This window comes from Rhinolophus hipposideros (genome assembly GCF_964194185.1).
Source record: "Rhinolophus hipposideros genome assembly, chromosome: 11".
Lineage (NCBI taxonomy): Eukaryota > Metazoa > Chordata > Mammalia > Chiroptera > Rhinolophidae > Rhinolophus > Rhinolophus hipposideros.
The window spans coordinates 55,475,290-55,493,297 of record NC_138057.1 but is presented as its reverse complement, the minus strand read 5'-3'; positions in this window follow the sequence as shown (position 1 = coordinate 55,493,297).

Genomic DNA, 18,008 nt, shown 5'->3' with positions numbered 1-18,008 from the left:
AAAGCAGAGATAGGGTAAGGCAAGAGTCTGGTATCCTATAAAGCGAAGTTCAAATCCAGGTTTTGCTCTATTTATGATTTGTTCTATTTGTGATCTTGACAAGCTTCGGTTCCCTTTGAAAACATCAGATTAAAGACATAGAGGTGGGAGGTGATGGAGTGTATTTGTAAATAGTTATTCTCTTGCAAGAGGGATACATGGAAGAGAAGACTAAAAATGCAGAGAGGGGTCCATATAATATGGACAGTTACCGGTAAGTGATGGAGCTCGGATTTCAGCCCAGGCAGCCTGATTCAGAGCATCTGCTCCTCATCAGAGACTTCAGCTGTGGACCAGAGTCTAAACCTTATTCTGCATTTGCTGCAAAGCTTTCTGATTTCTCTAAGGCTGAAATGATATATGATTTAGGAAAACCACTCTGGTCATGCTTAAAGGACAAATAAATCTCTCAACATAATTTTTTTATTTAATTTCTTTGTTATTGTCCTGTATTGTTTAAACAAAGTAAATCCAACCAACAAAAAAGCTCCTGCAATATATTGAGTCATATATCTAAAGAGACCACCATCCAACTTCTTGCAAATGTTATTCATTTTTTTTGGTTTTATATTAAGTGTAATTATTGATATATAATTCCATTTATATATTTATAATTCCTACCAAACAAAACTACTTCTTCAGAAATGAATATGTGTGGTGTATTATGTCTTCTGTATATATTTGTCTTCCTTTCTGACCTATTTCCACATGTTTGAGATTGCTATTCTTATTAGCTATATTGTTTTCTTGTTTAGTATTATTACTTTTTAATTGCTAAAGAAAATCTCTCAGTTGCATAATCTTATCAATGTTTCTGTGCATGTCTTCTGCAGGCATGGGGGATTTTAGATGCCATAGATATGTTTAATAAATTATTTTAATTTCTCCAGTTGTGAAAATAGTGTGCTTTTTTTTTTTTTGGCTTTTTTTTATGTGAAATAATCTTTTTTTTGTGATTAATTCTTAATCTATTATTAGCTTCTTTTTTTTCCTTGTTGTCATCTTATCCCACTTGTTCTTTTCATTAAAACCTCATCGGTGTCTGCCTTTTGGCAGAGACATTTTCGCTTTGCATATTCTAAGTAGATGATATTATCTAGTATTATTTCTTACATTCTTAAATACTGCATAAATTTATCACCTCTAAGCAACAGGGCCAATATCGTTGTCTTATTTTTTAGACTTCTATTGTCTTAGTTTCTTAGTCAGTTCAGGCTGCTATAACAAAGTATCATAGACTGGGCGGCTTAAACAACAAACATTATTGCTCACGGTGTTGGAGGCTGGGAAGTCCAAGATCAAGGGGCCAGCAGGTCTGGTGCCTAGTGAGAGGCAGCTTCCTGGGTTGCAGATGGCGTCCTTCTTGTATTCTCACACAGTGGAGTGCAGAGAGAGGAAGCAAGCTCTGTCTCATCTCTTCTTATAAGGGCACTAATCCCATTCATGAGGGAGGACCCTCTCAAATTACCTCCCAATACCATCACATTGGGAGGTTAGGATATCAACACATGAAAGGGGTGGGGGTTAGCACAAACAAACACTCAGTCCTTAACACTTAGGCTTGATGTTGAAATCTTCCCTTGATTTACAAGGATGATTTCACTGCATGCTATTTAATTTGCTAGCTTCTCGGGATGTTTACCAGGCCTGTAAATTTAATGGATTAGTTGTGTCTTGGGTCTATTATTAAAGTGATTTTTTTAATCAGTTGATTATGAGGATTCTCAACATGATTTCATGCATCCTACAATGATAACAATGATAATAATAACTGTAATAGCAATAATAATAAATTTGAGTGTTTATTATGTTCCTGGCCCTGTGCTAAATGTTCTGCATACATCATCTCATTTAACCCTCCCAAAACAAGGATCACTAACCCATTTATCATATGACAACACTAATTCAGACACTAAGTGCCAGGGTGTGATTTAAACCCAGGTCTTTCTGACTCCAAAGTCTGTGTGTGCTCTGCTATATTTAACATTAGCACTATGTGACGCAGTTGCTTTTCAATAACACTGACAGTTTGGTTGAGCTCAGGCTCTCTGGTCTTTGACTTCATTCCTGATATTCTGTTTACTTGCTTTTGCCATATAAAACCTTCTAACATTTCTTTGGAGTATATAAAATAAATAACCTAGTGGGAATTTTATAGCAAGAATTGAAATAAACATTCCGAGTTTCAGGTCACACCATCAGTTAAACTCTATTTTCGAATCCACACAAATGCATTGACTTCTTCAGTTTTAAAATCATTTAAAAGTTTTTCAGTATACATACTTGGCTATCCTTTAGATGTGTCCCGTGCTGTTTGGCATGTAAGTACCCAGAGATTTAGTTAACCAGAGACAGAGAGTTACTTGTCATTGTTTTATGGAAGCTTGTGAGAACGTGAAGCAAAGGAGAACATGACAAGAACCTCCAGTGGCACCTGCGCCCCAATCCCCAGACTTAGACCCCCAGGGAGCACTCACACAGCCTGGAGAAAAGAGCAGTTGCTAAAGGACTGCATGGAAATGGCCACTCTGCCTGCCTGGGCTGCAGTCTCCCGGGCAGACGTCACCACATGTCTGCGTCCACATCTCAGCTGCCCCTTTGGTCCCATGCAGGCTGCAGCAGGCCAGAGCCTGGGCTCTTGAACAGAAAAGCCTATTTATTCTAGCCCTTCTTCGTCAGCACTGAGGCACCTCCTGGCTGAGCATTGGGCTCTTACCATCGTTAGAGTCCATCCATTTGGTCTAAATCAATCATCCCTCTCTCTTAACATGATCATGAATTTCTGTAATCCAATATTTCCACCACGACTCCCCTGTTGGCTTTATCTTCAAAACTGCACAACACAGTTTTGACATCTCCGCGTAGATTTTACTTCCACTATTTAATAGTAGGTCCAAAGATGGAGTTGAGAGCGTGAAAAAATCCTCTTGCAGGGTTAGCCTGAGTAATTAACAGGCTATGGATTCATGTATGGGGGGGGGGGTTAAAACACTTCAGCAAGAGTGTGTTGTTTTCCTGTGCCAAAGGCTCACAGGTGTATCTCTTTTGGGACCTCTACGGTGGGTCTTCTGTACATGACACTATCCATTAGCACCACAATGTTGCCCATGTGTTAATACCTTGCTTATTCTCCTGGCACTAAGCAGAGCTAGAAGCAGCCTTTGTCTTTTTTCCCTTCGTTTTTGAAAATCTCAGATTCAGTACCCTGTTTCCCCGAAAATAAGAGCTAGCCGGACCATCAGCTCTAATGTGTCTTTTGGAGCAAAAATTAATGTAAAACCTGGTATTATATTGTATTGTATTATATTATATTATATTATGTTATTATATTAAGACCCGGTCTTATATTATAGCAAAATAAAACCAGGTCTTATATTAATTTTTGCTCCAAAAGACGCAGTAGAGCTGATGGTCCAGGAAGGTCTTATTTTTGGGGAAACCGGGTAGTGTTTTATCCTCCACAACACATTCTTCTAAGTCTCTGTCATTCCCTTGTTTTCAGCTTTGTTTCAGAGCTTCTGCTTCCATCTGTGTTCCAAAGCCTTTTATAATGTGTCTTCATCAGAGAGACCCCAGGGCAGCTATATTGATTTCTTTAGATACTCTGAGTTCAGGCAAAAAGGAACCCTATCCACCATTGACCTTTGTTTCTTTGAGGCGCTCTCTCTCTCTCTCTCTCTCTCTCTCTCTCTCTCTCTCTCTCTCTCTCTCTCTCTCTCTCTCTCTCCTCTCTCTCTCTCTCTCTCTCTCTCTCTCTCTCTCTCTCTCTCTCTCTCTCTCTCTCTGTATCTTTCTCTCTCTCTCTCTCTCTCTCACCTCCACCCCCCACTTGGACCGCTATTACCAACATCACTCCTGTACACATGGCTTTCCAGCTGAAGGGTAAAGCCATTTCTCTTTCCCCTTAATTTAAGGGGATTTTAATTTGAGACAGATACTAGCCTTCTCTCAACTCCTTTAATTACCAAGCTCCTTCTTGCCTCAGGGCCTTTGCATGTGCTGCCCCTCTGTCTGGAACTGCAGTCTGACTCTTCATCTGGCCTCTCTCTTCCTTCATCCTTCCTTCAGGTTCTCCACTTTCATGTCACTTCCTCAGAAGGGATTTTCCAGCTCAAACTCACCTCCTCCAGTCTAAATCACATCTTCTATGTTACTGTGAATGATATCATCCTGTTCTTTTCCTTCCTACTATCAATCACATTTCCAATTATTTGCACATATGTGTTTGTTTACTTCATACCCTGCTCTCCCACTTCACCTCTAAGCCCTATGCAGGCAGGGGCAGTTTGCCATTGTAACCACACACCCAGCCCAAGGTATGAAAAAGCCCTCAATCAATATTTAACTGGATGAGTGAATGAACGACCAAATGCTGGATGTGTTAAGAACATTTTCCGAGGAGACAGAATAAAACCACAAGTTTGAAAATGCAGTACCTGAAGAGTTTAGAGAACTTTCTATCTTAAGTTTAAGATGCCTGGGTTGTCACATGGAAGAAACTCCTGCTAGGATGACCGACCATCCCAATTTGCTTAGAGCGGTCTTGGCTTTAGCACAGAAAGTCTCGCATTCTAGGAAACCCGTTGGTCCCTGCCAAACCGGGATAATTGGTCATCCTAACTAGCACAGGCTTGACTTAATCCCACCTGGGAAAGATAATAACAAATTTTTCAGACCTCTGAATGTTTTCTTTCAGCAGCAAGATTGATTAAGTTTTGTGGACTTTCTGGCTGTGCAAAAATCTTCTCATCCCCTGAACTGCAGAGGTGTATTTTGGCTGGAAACCCAACCTGGGCTGCACTCTTATTTTGCTTCGTGTATTAAACTCAGGGTCCATAAATTTTGCTTTTTCCTGGAGTAGTTGTTGCTAAATACGGTACTATTTTTATTATATTGAGCTGTACAGGATAACATTTTTCTTCTTCCATATGTTGTTAATATCTTTTCTTTTGCACGTGGACTTCAAGAATTTTTGGCCACTACTTATCGGGGTACACCTTTATTTGGGTTTCTTTTTGCAGGTGTTCTTGAGCTGTTTCTATGATAGTTCTCTGGGAACTGTATTGTTGTGAGATTTTTTTTTCTTTTTCTTTCTCTTTTCCTGCAATTTTTTTTTTCACTTCCTTCAAATTCACATACACTTTGGAGAACATTCTACCTCTGCCAATCCTCCAGGCCCTCTCTTCTTTTAAAGCCCAATTTATGGAATTTCTTGGCTCTTGCTATCTTTACCGTCTCATCTGTGAGCCTATTTTCTATTTCTTCCCATTGACTGGCAATGATTTCCAGTTTGCTGGTCATTGTTTCTCACGTCCTTTTTATAATTCCTTGAAGCTTGTGATTATAAAACAGGGTTGATTCAAAATCTTCCTGTTTCTAAATTTCTGAGAAATGCTTTGTGAACCATTTCTTTTCTCTTTCCTTCCTGCCTGCTTCCATTTTATTCCACCTTATAATAGTAATTACTAATAATACCATTCAAAGGTATCTTCTTTCATTTAGATACCTTTTTTTCTTTCTTGAATTAATTTATTAACGAGGGGTTTGCCTGCCTTGTAACTCAGCAGCCCTCATGACTCCTCCTATACTTTGAGTTTTAATAGAGTTCTATTTTTATGGGAGGAAAAAGCCCCACAAATTTGAATGCAAATGCTTGCAATTCATTCTAACCGTATCTTTTCTTTTTGTTGTTGACAGTTGTTTACTGAGACAGAGTTTATGGCAACACCATCCAGCAGGTGCTATGTTCTCTGGAGTTTAGACATTGGGGTTCAGAAGCATCCTCATTCTTGTGAATCCAGACCAATAATGTAATATAATATAGATATTATATTATCCGGGACTTGGGAGAAAGAAAATTCTATGGGTAGTTATCTGAAAATCAGTAAATAAGAGCTTTTACACCTTTTTAATGTGTAAAAAGGTGCAAAAGAGAAGCACTTGGCTACTAGAAGGACTGTTTCCAGTTCATGAAAAATCAAATCAATATGAAAATCTTAACAACCAAAATAACCTCCACACACAATAGACTCAGAGGTTTGGTGAGATCTCATGATTCCTCCTTAAAACATGCCAAATGCTATTTTCATTGACTTCAGGAAACAGATACATACTCAGGAAACCTACAATAATGGGAATTTACTGGAAGGATGTAATGGCAGCTCTCAACCAATACTCGCTAGTGTCTCTTTCTCTTCTCTCTTCTGTCGCTGTCCCTTTTCCCTAGAGTTTCTGCTTTCTCTTGGTCTCCTGTTCAATTGCGCTAAGTAGATACAATCTTATAGGGCCAGATGATTGGCATCCAGTAGGAATTTCTCTGTTAGAGAGACTTTAGCTCCAGCTGGTCCAATCAAAACAGGAGAATTTGTTCAGCTCAGAGCATAAAGCTTTACAAGGCCGTAAAAAATTGTTAAGAGCCTACTTTTCTCAGAAGGGAACTGCATAACTGGCACCTTAGAGGATGTGTAAGGAAATAAATAAGAGTATAAACAGCAAATAAAACAAACTAGACATTCTGACCGAGTTAGAAAAGAGGTACAAGAGACTTTTTGAATTTTTCCAGTGACATTTATTGCTGTCTTTGCCTCCCTGCCTTTTGCTTTGATGAATGAAGTTGAATGAAAAAGTCAATATTTGACCATTTTTCCCTTACAAAAAAGGCTATTTCGTTAGCTTTGATTTAATATCAAAGAGAGAACCATAAGTAATAAATTTGTGTTGTTTTAGGCCCCTCAGTTTGCGATCATTTGTACAGTGACCATAGAAAACACATATGTAGCTCAATAAATATTTAATGAACCATTGCTTGAAATATTGCTTCCTCTGCCATCATTTTGTATCCAAATCCTACTTATCCTTTAAGGTCCAGTCCAAATGCCAATCCATGACAAACTTCCCTTGAGTCTCCCAGCTAAAAGGAACCATGCTCTCCTCCCAAGTCTCTGCATATTAATTTATCATGACTCTAATGACTGTCCACATTGTATTGTAGGTATTCTCCTACATGGTTGATCTCACCTTCTAACCATGAACCTCAGTTTTGGACCCACCTGCCCCCTTCCTCAACTTCTAGCATCACGTCTAGCACAGAGCAGGCAGCATAATGATTCGTAGGAGACCTTACTTGGAAAAAGGGAATTGAGGTTTCAGATGCAATTAAGGTTGCTAATCAGTTGGCACTGAGATAAGGAGATTATCCCAGTGGACTCAATCTAATCATGAGTCCTTCAAAGTGGAAGAAGAGGCAGAAGAGAGGGGTCAGGGTGATATAATATGAGAAGGACTCAACCTACCACTGCTGGCTTTGAAAATGGAGAAAGGGGACATGAGCCAAGAAATACAAGTGGACTCTAGAAACTGGAAAAGTCAAAGACACAGATTCTCCCCCTTGAGAGTCCAGAAAGAGTACAGACCTACCAACACCTTAATCCTAGCCCAGTAAGACCTGTATCTGAGTTCTGACCTAGGAACCATAAGTAATAAGTTTGTGTTGTTTTAAGCCACTCAGTTTGCGATCATTTGTACAGTGACCATAGAAAACACATATGTAGCTCAATAAATATTTAACAAACCATTGTAATGATTTTAATCATGCTTTTTTTTCTAAACCAGAATTAAATCAACTCAAAGTTCGCATGTTTAGCAGATTTTGCTTTATATGAGATGAGTAGGAATATAAATCTTTCTTTTCATTAAAAAACTCTTTAGAAAATGTAATTCTTAACTTTCTATTAAATTTATATACATATGTTTTATCATCTAGTTTGTTTTCTTTTTAATTTTAGCTATGAAGGGTTGGATTTGTTTGTATAATTTTTTTAGGAAAATTAAACCAAGCCAAAACATCAACAACAAAGTGAAACAACTTATGTGTTATCTAAACTCTATAAAGTAGACTACATAATTCAGAATAAATTGAAAAGTTTGAACTGGCGTGTTGTGAGAATAACTTGTTATGGTAGCTCTAAATTTTAATCTGATAATTTATTATATAATTTATAATATTGATAGCAATTTATTATTTGTGGCAAATGTTCTATAGCTCATTTAATTTTCTTTTTTCTCCCAACAAAGCTACAATTTGAAAAATAAGCACAAACTTTAAAATCAAATCAATTCAAGAAAAACCAACCTCTACTTCTTTCTTATCATTTTTTTTTGTGATTATAAAATTAGTGTATGTTTACCTTACAGAAATTTAAAATGGCAGAAAAGATTTTAAAAATAAGTAAATTTCAACTTTGATCTCTCATCATTCAGAAATAACTCCTGCAACACTGAGGTGTATAATTCTCTTTCAGTCTTTTTATGAAGTAGATGCGTGTGGTTGTATAAAATTTTAATAAATTTTTGATTATGCTATTTTGTATCATATTATTTTATCACCCAATATTTTTTGGTGAGCATTTTCCTATTTCATTGAATACTTTTGAACCAACCATATAATTGAATAACATAATCTACATGGGCTAATTATGTTCTACCTTGCAAGCCGTTCAAACTCCTGAGGGAAGCTTTCTCATTTCTTAGTGGAAAGAGGAGTCCAATTTTTCCACTTCTGGTTCTGAGATCAAGTTTGTGGAGCCCCCTGGGGGCAGCTGACAACAGAAAGAGACACCTTCTGTGGAGATCCAAAACTATTCTTCCTGGCCACGCCATGTCACACAGACTGGTCCACCTCCTAAGAGTCCACGCACATTGTGTTCCAACGTACTACTTATTTTTAGGAGATGTTTTCCTCTTGTTTCTGCAGCTGTTTTTAATCACAAGCTTTGAGCGCTACATCCCAAGGAAATCCCAGCAGAGACAAAGGTGTAAAAAGGAAGGGATAAGGCACTTGTCAGAGCCATTTTGGACAACTTACTAACAGAAAGGTAACTTCTCCACATAGAACTTCACATTTACTACTGTGCTGTGACACAAAAAAAGCAGAGAAGGTAAGGCCAAACAAACTTGGCTTGAGTCCCTACACTGCCTCTTAATTGCCAGCTGGGTGACCTGGGGGAAGTCCCTTAAGTGAACTTCAGTCTTCCTCTCGGTATAGTAATAAATACAGCACTAAACTATAATGGTTCAATGACTACACAAAACTGCTTTGCAAACTATAATGACCATTTCTGTACCATGAGCAGAGAGGGAGAAGGAGCTTCTAGAGCATTTTTCTTGTGCCCCTATTTTTATTCTTTATACTTTCACAAGTTTTCAACAACAAAATGAACATACATACATACATATATATATATATATATATACATATATATACATATTCCACAAAGGACAGTAGATAATTCAGAAGTACTCAAAATTTTGAGTGAAGTTATGGTATGAGCTGTAACAAATCCCCAAATTTCAGTGGCCCAGCACAATAAAAGTTTTGTCGCTCATGTGAACATCCAGCCCAAGTGTTTCTGGTTGGTGGGCAATCTCCCAAGGGACCTGGGTTCTTTCCATATTGTGGCTCCATGCTCATCCTCTAGGGCTCCAGGATCATCTGCATTCGGCTATCTGATGAAAATGAAAGAAGGGAGAAGGCACACACCTACTTCTTAACCTCCACAGCCAAAGGTGACCCTCGTCAATTCCACCCACATTCCATTGGCAAGAATCTGTTTCATAGCACACTTCGCTGGGAAAGAAGCTGGGAAATGCAGTCCAGGTCTGGCGAGCAGCTAGACAGCCAACCACATATATATTAGTATAATTAATAGAAGGAAATAAGTGCCAAGAATCAATGCTAAGATTGAGCATTACCTATAATTCTGGGCTAAACATGAATGATACCGTTCTCTTTGTCAACTCTTATAGTCTTGTTTACAGCACACTCTTTTACAGTCTCACACTTTTATAAGCACATAATCTTCTAGTATACTCTCATGGTCTTGCTTACAGAGGTCTTAAGAGGACTACTACACTTGTTTATGCGTTAATTCCTTGATTATTCTTTCAAAAAAGTTATAGTCAAGCACACACTCTGAGCAAGTAACTACGCCCATGAAAAGTGACCCTTTGGAGTCCTGAGGCTCTCTCTTTGTTCTGAAAGCTTTGCCAGGAGAGCTCTTTGCCCGGATACCTCTGCTCCATTCTAAGATGGAGCGAAGATTCCAATATCAGGCTGCCAGCTCAGATCTGGCCTCCACCTCTTATAGCAATGTGGCCTTGGGCAAGTTACGTAGACTCTCTGGACCTCTGCCTTCTTATCGGAAGACGAGGAGGAATGAGGACATGCCTGTAAAGCTCTTATCACAGTGCTAGGAACACAGTGAGTTGCCCACACATGTTAGCTCTATGACCATCATCATCACGCCTTCCTCAATCCACCCGCACATTGTAGACCTATAACAACTCCTGTTTGAATGTGCAATTTGGGGAACTGGGCAAAGAATTTGTTATTCAAATAAATAACTTTTCCTGAATGCACTAGTTGTGAAATCTGCCAGTGAGGATGTGCGAAGTGTGATTATTTCGATGATGGGAAATTGGAAAGAGAATGTTCTAAATCATGGCTTGCCAATCCTTTTCATAGACAAATATATTATTAATAGAGATCATTTATTAAATACCCACTTCTGTGAAAAATGTTAAACTGGGTTTTTTTATATATTCACTTTTATCTAATTCCTTCAGTAATCCTATGAAGTAATGTTATCACCTATTTTACAGAATGAACAGCAATAACATGAAGATGAGGATCAGAGGGGCTTGTAATTTGCCCAAAGTCACACAGCTGGTAAGTAGCAGAGGCAGGATTTGAGCCCAGGTCTGTCCAGCTCCAGGTCAATTCTCTGGCCACAGGGTACACTAGCTCCTGGATTCATTTAATAGGGCTCTTTCTTGGACATGGCACGAAAGAATCAGAATATTCATATGACACAATCATTTTCAAATTCCATGCTCTTGTTTGATCCTCATATCACCCTGTGAAATAAGCAAGGCCAGGACTGCTGTCCCCTTTGGCCAGTGAGGAGAAACTGAGACACATGGAGACCCCTTGGTGTTCTGTGAGGGAGTCAGGAACAATAACAGAAAGCATTTCCTGAACACCAGCTACCTACCTGCCTGGCAGGTAAGAAGTACTTTGTATACGTTTCTCACAGAGTGTCCTTCAAAACTCCATGAGATGTGTGCCTTTATTATTCTCATTTCGCATACGGAGGGAGTGGCACTTACATATTAGAATCCTTTGCCAACCAACATGCAATGAAGAAGACAAAATTGAAACGTGTTTCAAACCAAGATACTGAGAAATTTTGTCTCCCATGCCCCTTGTCTGGAAAAACAAAACAAAAGACAAAAGCAAAACCACGCATCTATTCAATAAATGTTTCCTGAGCACCCACTCTGTGACAGGCAGCAACATCCTGGCAGAAATTGCTTTCATGGGGTGGCAGCATAGTAGGAAAAGACAGATAATAAACAAAGAAACAAACTGGGAAATAATATACTTCCTGATAGAAAGTTCTATGGAGGACATAAAATAGGCTAAAGGGGACAAGAATGATAGGGGGTGGCTAGTTTAGATGGTGGTGATATCTGGCCAGGTACCTGAGTGTTAATGAGCATCCAGCCTCCAGCCACACAAACCTCTTGGGGAAGCCACCCCAGTCCTAGGAAGCAATAAGTGTATTGGCTTTCAGGTATGACAAAGTCTAATGTCTTTGAAGAAGGATAAAAAAGCTGTAGTGGCCAGAGATTATAGCTAACAATAGAATCACACTAGAGATGAAAACAAGGAACGTAAGAATCATAGGAAAATATGCTCAATTGTTACTTGGGAAGGTAGATGGAAACATCCTAAATTATAAATATTAACAAATCAAATCCAAGAGTATATCAAAGAAGACATTTTGTCCAAGGAGAGCTTATCCAAGGGACAAAGGACAATTCAACATTAAAGAAATTTATCCTATAGTTAGCCTCAGAAATAAAGTAATATTAATTATCTCAATAAATACAAGAAGCATTCAATAAAATCCAACATTTAGAATTAATGTTTTGGTTTTTTTTAATCTCAGTAAGTCAGGAATGGAAAGCAAGTTCCTCAGCATAAAAAAGGATAACTACCAGAAATCGTCAGCAATTAAACACTTAATGGTGAGCTCTCAGAAGCACTCCCACAAAAGATTAGTGCAAGACAGAATTAATTACTATCATTGATACTAGTCATTATTGCCCGGGGAGTCAAAAGACAAGGAAAATTGAGGGCTGGCCGGGTGGCTCAGGCTGTTAGAGCTCCGTGCTCCTAACTCCGAAGGCTGCCGGTTCGATTCCCACATGGGCCAGTGGGCTCTCAACCACAAGGTTGCCAGTTCGACTCCCGCAAGGGATGGTGGGCTGCGCCCCCTGTAACTAGCAACAGCAACTGGACCTGGAGCTGAGCTGCGCCCTCCACAACTAAGACTGAAAAGACAACAACTTGAAGCTAAACGGCACCCTCTACAACTAAGACTGAAAGGACAACAACTTGACTTGGAAAAAAGTCCTGGAAGTACACACTGTTCCCCAATAAAGTCCTGTTCCCCTTCCCCAATAAAATCTTAAAAAAAAAAAAAAAGACCACAAGTCCCAATCTATAAGGAAATGCCAGTTAGAAAGACAGATATACATAAAAAGGGGAAAAAAAAAAACTATAAAAAAAAAAGACAAGGAAAATTGAGACATAAATCTTGAGAAGGAGAAAACAACAACAACAAAAACAACAACAACAAACCTTTCATTTTTTGCAATTAATATGATGTCCATCCAGAAAAAATCCAAGGAAATTAACTGAAAACAATTAGAACTAATAAGAAAGTTCAAAACCATGGATAGACACATAATATACTTAATCCAATAGTTTTCCTATATACTCATACTAGTATTGATTAAATAATAATTTTAAAAGGATTCGATTTATAACGAAAAACATAAAATTCCTAGAAAACGAATATCATTTTTAAACGTGCAAGATGCATTTAAAGACAAAATAACATGAAAACCTAAACAAGTGAAGCAATAACCCAAATTAGTATCGAAAGATACACTGATTTTCCCCACATTTATGCATTAGTGCAGCCCCCGTCTAAATTCAACAGCATTTTTTTATTCAGGTCTTATCCTAGCAGATGTCAAAACATCTATAAGCTATAGTAATTAAAATGCTCTGGTATTGGTATAGATATTGACAAACGGATCAATGGAACAGAATCATAAACCTAGAAACAAACTAGAGTACATATGAAAATTAAGTATGTAATAAAGGTGGTAGTTCAAAAGAGAAACAATGAACTAATTCACAAGTGAGATTGGACCAATTAAGGAAATTATTTAGGAAAAAAATTAAATTTGATTCCTAATTCACACCATCTATCCAAAGAAAATAACCTCCAGATAAGTTAAAGTGCAAAAGTATAAAAATATTAGAAGAAAATATTGGTGAATATTTTTATGCGTTTAGGATGCTTAAGACTTCCTAAGCAAGAGACAAAATCTAGAAACTATAAAAATCTCCTAGACTTCAGCTCATAAAAGTTATAAAATTCTGTAAGTCAAAATACACCATAAGCCAGGTTAAAAGACAAGCCAGGTTAAAAAGACTGCAAGAAAATGTTTACAACACATTTTACAGGTAAAGGGTTAATATATCTAGAACATACAGAGTTTCAAACAAGGCAAAAAGTAAAAATCAACTCAATTGCAAAAATCTGTAAAGGAAAAAATCGGGCAATTACAGAAAATTAATAATTCACACACAATAATTATGCAAAGCTGCATTAGTTAGGGGAAAGAGAATTATTTGACAAAAAGTAAAAAGACAGATACCAAATGTTGATGGAAATGTGGAGAAACAGACATTCTCGTACACACTGTGTGTGGGTAAACTGGTAAAGCCATTTGATGAAGTTCATTTGAAAGCACCCATTAAAATTTCAAATGCACATATCAATTGACCCAGCTATTCCACAACTAGGACTCTTTCCAAAAGAAATATTTGTTTGTACGCCTCACACAACTCATTGTACAAGTTTATGTATGTGGCTCCAAGACTGCTCATCACAGTATTGAGTGCAGAAACAAAAATTTAAAAACCTAACTACTCTCAATAGGTAGGGAAATAGTAAACTAAATTGTCCTATATTTCCTTTCCTCAGAAAGCAGAGTGCATTAGAGATATGGCAACAGGAAGATCTCCAAAATACATTACTTAGTGAAAAAAGCAAGCAGTAAATCGACATGTGATTAATATGTGTATATGTATAAATGCATCAAGAGAGAAGAGCGCACACCACACCTCCTCTGGGGTTGGGAGGAGAGGTGAAAGGAGCGCTTACCATTTACATATCACATGCCTTATTTAGCTCTTTAACAAAAGGAATGGAATCACTATCATTTGAGTAATAAAGAATGTCTTGAAACGATTAGATATCATCACTATAACTGTGAAGCTGGAGGATAGGATAAAAGGAAAAGAGGGGCCATGAATTGCATATTCATATCTGTCAGGGTTTCGGTCCCTGGCCTTGAGATTCAGACACTGGGAAGAGAAGCAAGGGAAAAAGGGACACAAACAGTCTTGAGAGGGCTCAGATGGAAGGTGTCCCTCTCTCTTGATGACCACATCCCATTGGTCAATGAGCAGTCCCTGGTGTGCTCAGCTCCCCACCTGACCCACCTCAGACACTCTTGCAAGAGGCTTCAAGATGCCTTTCTATCCTTTATGATGTTTCTACCCTTTAGGAGTCTTCAAGATGCCTTTCTATCCTTTATGATGTTGGCCCACATACTCCCTTCTTTTATATATGCATAACTCAAGGAGGTAGAGCAGGCAAAGACTAAGGTGTGTGATCAGGCTTTCTCAGGGCAGGTGTCTTCCTCAGATACTTTGACTGTCTAACTTACCACCGCCACCTCCATGCGCACCCTCACCAACACTGTTGAGAAAAATGTTTAACTTATTATGCTACAACCTCAACACATGGCATCCTAGAAATCATTCCTTAAGTAATTACAGCCTGTAAGAATTAATACTGAAGACCCCAGAATAAAACTCAAATTGTAATGTCACTATTATCATTATCAAAATGATTAGCATGCATAATATTTTGCAGTTATCAAATACTTCCACTATACCGTCTAAATGACCTTTACAATAGTCCTGTGATGGTACAAGACAGGGATTCTTTTCCTATTTCATAAGTAAGGAAACTGAGTCCCTGAATGGGGATGTGATTGCCCAAAATCCCATCACTAATAAGAGGCAGAACCAAGACTGAACACGGGCTTTCTGATTCTTCAGCATGTGCTCGTTTTACATAAATCCAGCTCGTTCCAAAATAATCAGTAATAATAATCAGTAATATCGCATTTATCCAAGCTCTAAGCTGGTAAATGTAATGCTTGGAGCATTGTCCCGAATCTAGAATGGGGACACCTAATGTCCAGGACCCAGACCAGCTGCCTTAGAGTCCTTGCCCTGAGACGCAGCCTTTATTCCAGAGGCCCACACCTCATTGTTCCTGATCTGACTCAGTGGACTTCTCGGCCCCTAGCAGACTAGAAATCGAAATTCTGAGCGGATAGTGCTACATGCAGGAGGAACCTTTGAGACACACACTGTGCTATTCTCATTGGTTTTACTCAAACAGGAATCTTTGTTCTACGATGCAAATTTTGAGAAGTTGGTGCCAATCCGTTCTGAACAAAAGAATTTTGGTCTGAAAAAAAACAAAATTTGGGAAAGGAAGTCTGGCTTTCCTAGTTGAACTTTTGAGCATCTGCCTCTAACGACCACCCCGCATATTGGATCTCTCCCAAAGGTAAACAAGAACTGAGAGGAAAACTTCTCAGGTTGTTTACCAGTTACAGAAGTCAAGGAGAGCACAGGGTATCATATGTGAAGGTTACTAAAGTAAACATCCTTACAATGTTCAAGAGGCTGAACCAGCTGACTCCAAAAGCCCTCCATCAACACCTCGAAAGACCTTAGGGTTCTGTGTAAAGGGGAGGCGTCGGTTTTAATGGATATGTATCAAAGACCTCACCCTCTACTTTTTCTAAATGGAATTTTTCACTGACTTTGTTGTCATAATATTGTATTAATACTATTTTAAATATATATATATTTAAATATGTATGTTTATTTTTTAGGTAAATAATTGTTTAACAAAAGTTAACTTTTTCCATGTTCTCTTCTAATACTCAGGTATATACTCCCCAAAAAACATAAAAATGGATCAAATTTTGATTCTGCTACCCTACATTGAATGTCATAAGTATTTGTGCATGTTGATATGTATTGTAATCATTTTAATAGCTATGTAATATTTCATTCCATGGTTATGCCTTAATTGACTTCATACTTTTATTATCAGATATTGAACTCGTTCATAGTTTTATTGAAATTATAAATATGCCTTTATGAGCATCTTTGTGCCCGAGACTCCTTTATTGTCTACTGAACGATTTATTTACTCTAAAAATTGGATTGAAAGATATGGGTACTTGTTGTTGGTAGTTGGTAGTTCTTCCTAGGTTTCGACAAACTTATTTAAGAGTTTTATGCCCTACAACTTGCTAGCCGGGCACACCTAAACATATTTAAAATTAAAGTTAATCCACTAACCTCAATATTAAACATTAAACTTCAATTTTGCTACTATTAATCACAACTGTATTAGTGGGGTTTTTTGTTTTAATATTTTCTTTCTCTAGCCTTTGTTCAGTTTTCCCTGCCTTAAAACAGCCTCACTTACCTTTCTCATAATCACCGAGAAAGGGGTATTTTAAAATATTTAGAAGAAATAGAGAGAGACACAGCTCCTATTCAAGTTCAGATGAAAAAATTATATCAACTAACAGCTCCTATGGTAAAAATCAAATAAGTCAGCCTGTCTGCCATTTTCAGTAACGGATCTTCCTCTGAATCAAAAAAATGAATGTTTGTATCCAAATGTGTCCTTTGCTGATTTCAGATGCCTAAAGGAAGTAAGCAGGCCTATTAAAAAAAAAAAAAAATTCCAAACCCCATTAAGTCTGTTTAGTGTGGGGTTGAGGTTGGGTTGAATTTTAAACAAGCCTTCCAGGCAATCCTTTTCATCAGAGAAGTTTGAAAACACCTAGCTGAGACCTAGCTGAGGTCAGTAGGTGAAGGCCACAGGGAGCCGATTTTCACTCATCTGGGAGAATTACTGAACAATCAGACCCACCTAGTGGTGAAAAGACTGCCTGGGAGGCAACCCATCCTCTGTCCCTGGAAGTGTTTGTTTGGAGGCCAAAAATCCACAGACTTCTCTGGAGACTCCAGAGTGAATCACAAAAGCTCTGGTCCCCTTTGAATTTGGGAGCCCTCTCTCACCACAGCTCCAGGGCTCTACAGACTGTCTCATTTGATCAGGTGGAACTAAAAGCCCTTAAGTGTCTTTTTCACCCTTGCACTGCTTGATTCTACAGTTTTGAATAACAAAACAAATAGTTCACAAATGTAGCTTCAATGTTTTTCTATTCCTCTTTCCAAGAAGACATAATACAGATTTTTTATTTGTAGTGGAACTGGTAGCTACTTGAGATTCACTATAATCAGGATATTCTAGATCTCTTATCCACCTTCCCCTCTGATGTTCAAATCCCCTTTACAACAGCCCCAGGAAGCTGCAGTCCAGCCTCCAATGAGGAATCGGTGACTGAGTTCTTTCTAATTCCGTAACAACACTTTCACAGGACCATGAAAAGAATTGTCTTTACCAATCATTTATACTAACTCTTATCCATTACATTGGGGGGAAACTAAGTCACTGGCATAGCTGGAGCTCAAGTTCTGGCCTCTTGACTTTTATCTAAGTCCCTTTCCAGGAATTCAACTTGTCATATCAGCTTGGAGAGTAAGGGGGCTCACATCTAGGGATCTGTTCTCTGGAGAACTAACCTCCAAAGTGATTTGATTAGCCCAGATATAGATGTAGATACAGACTTCTTGAAACAGTTCTGACTTCATCATC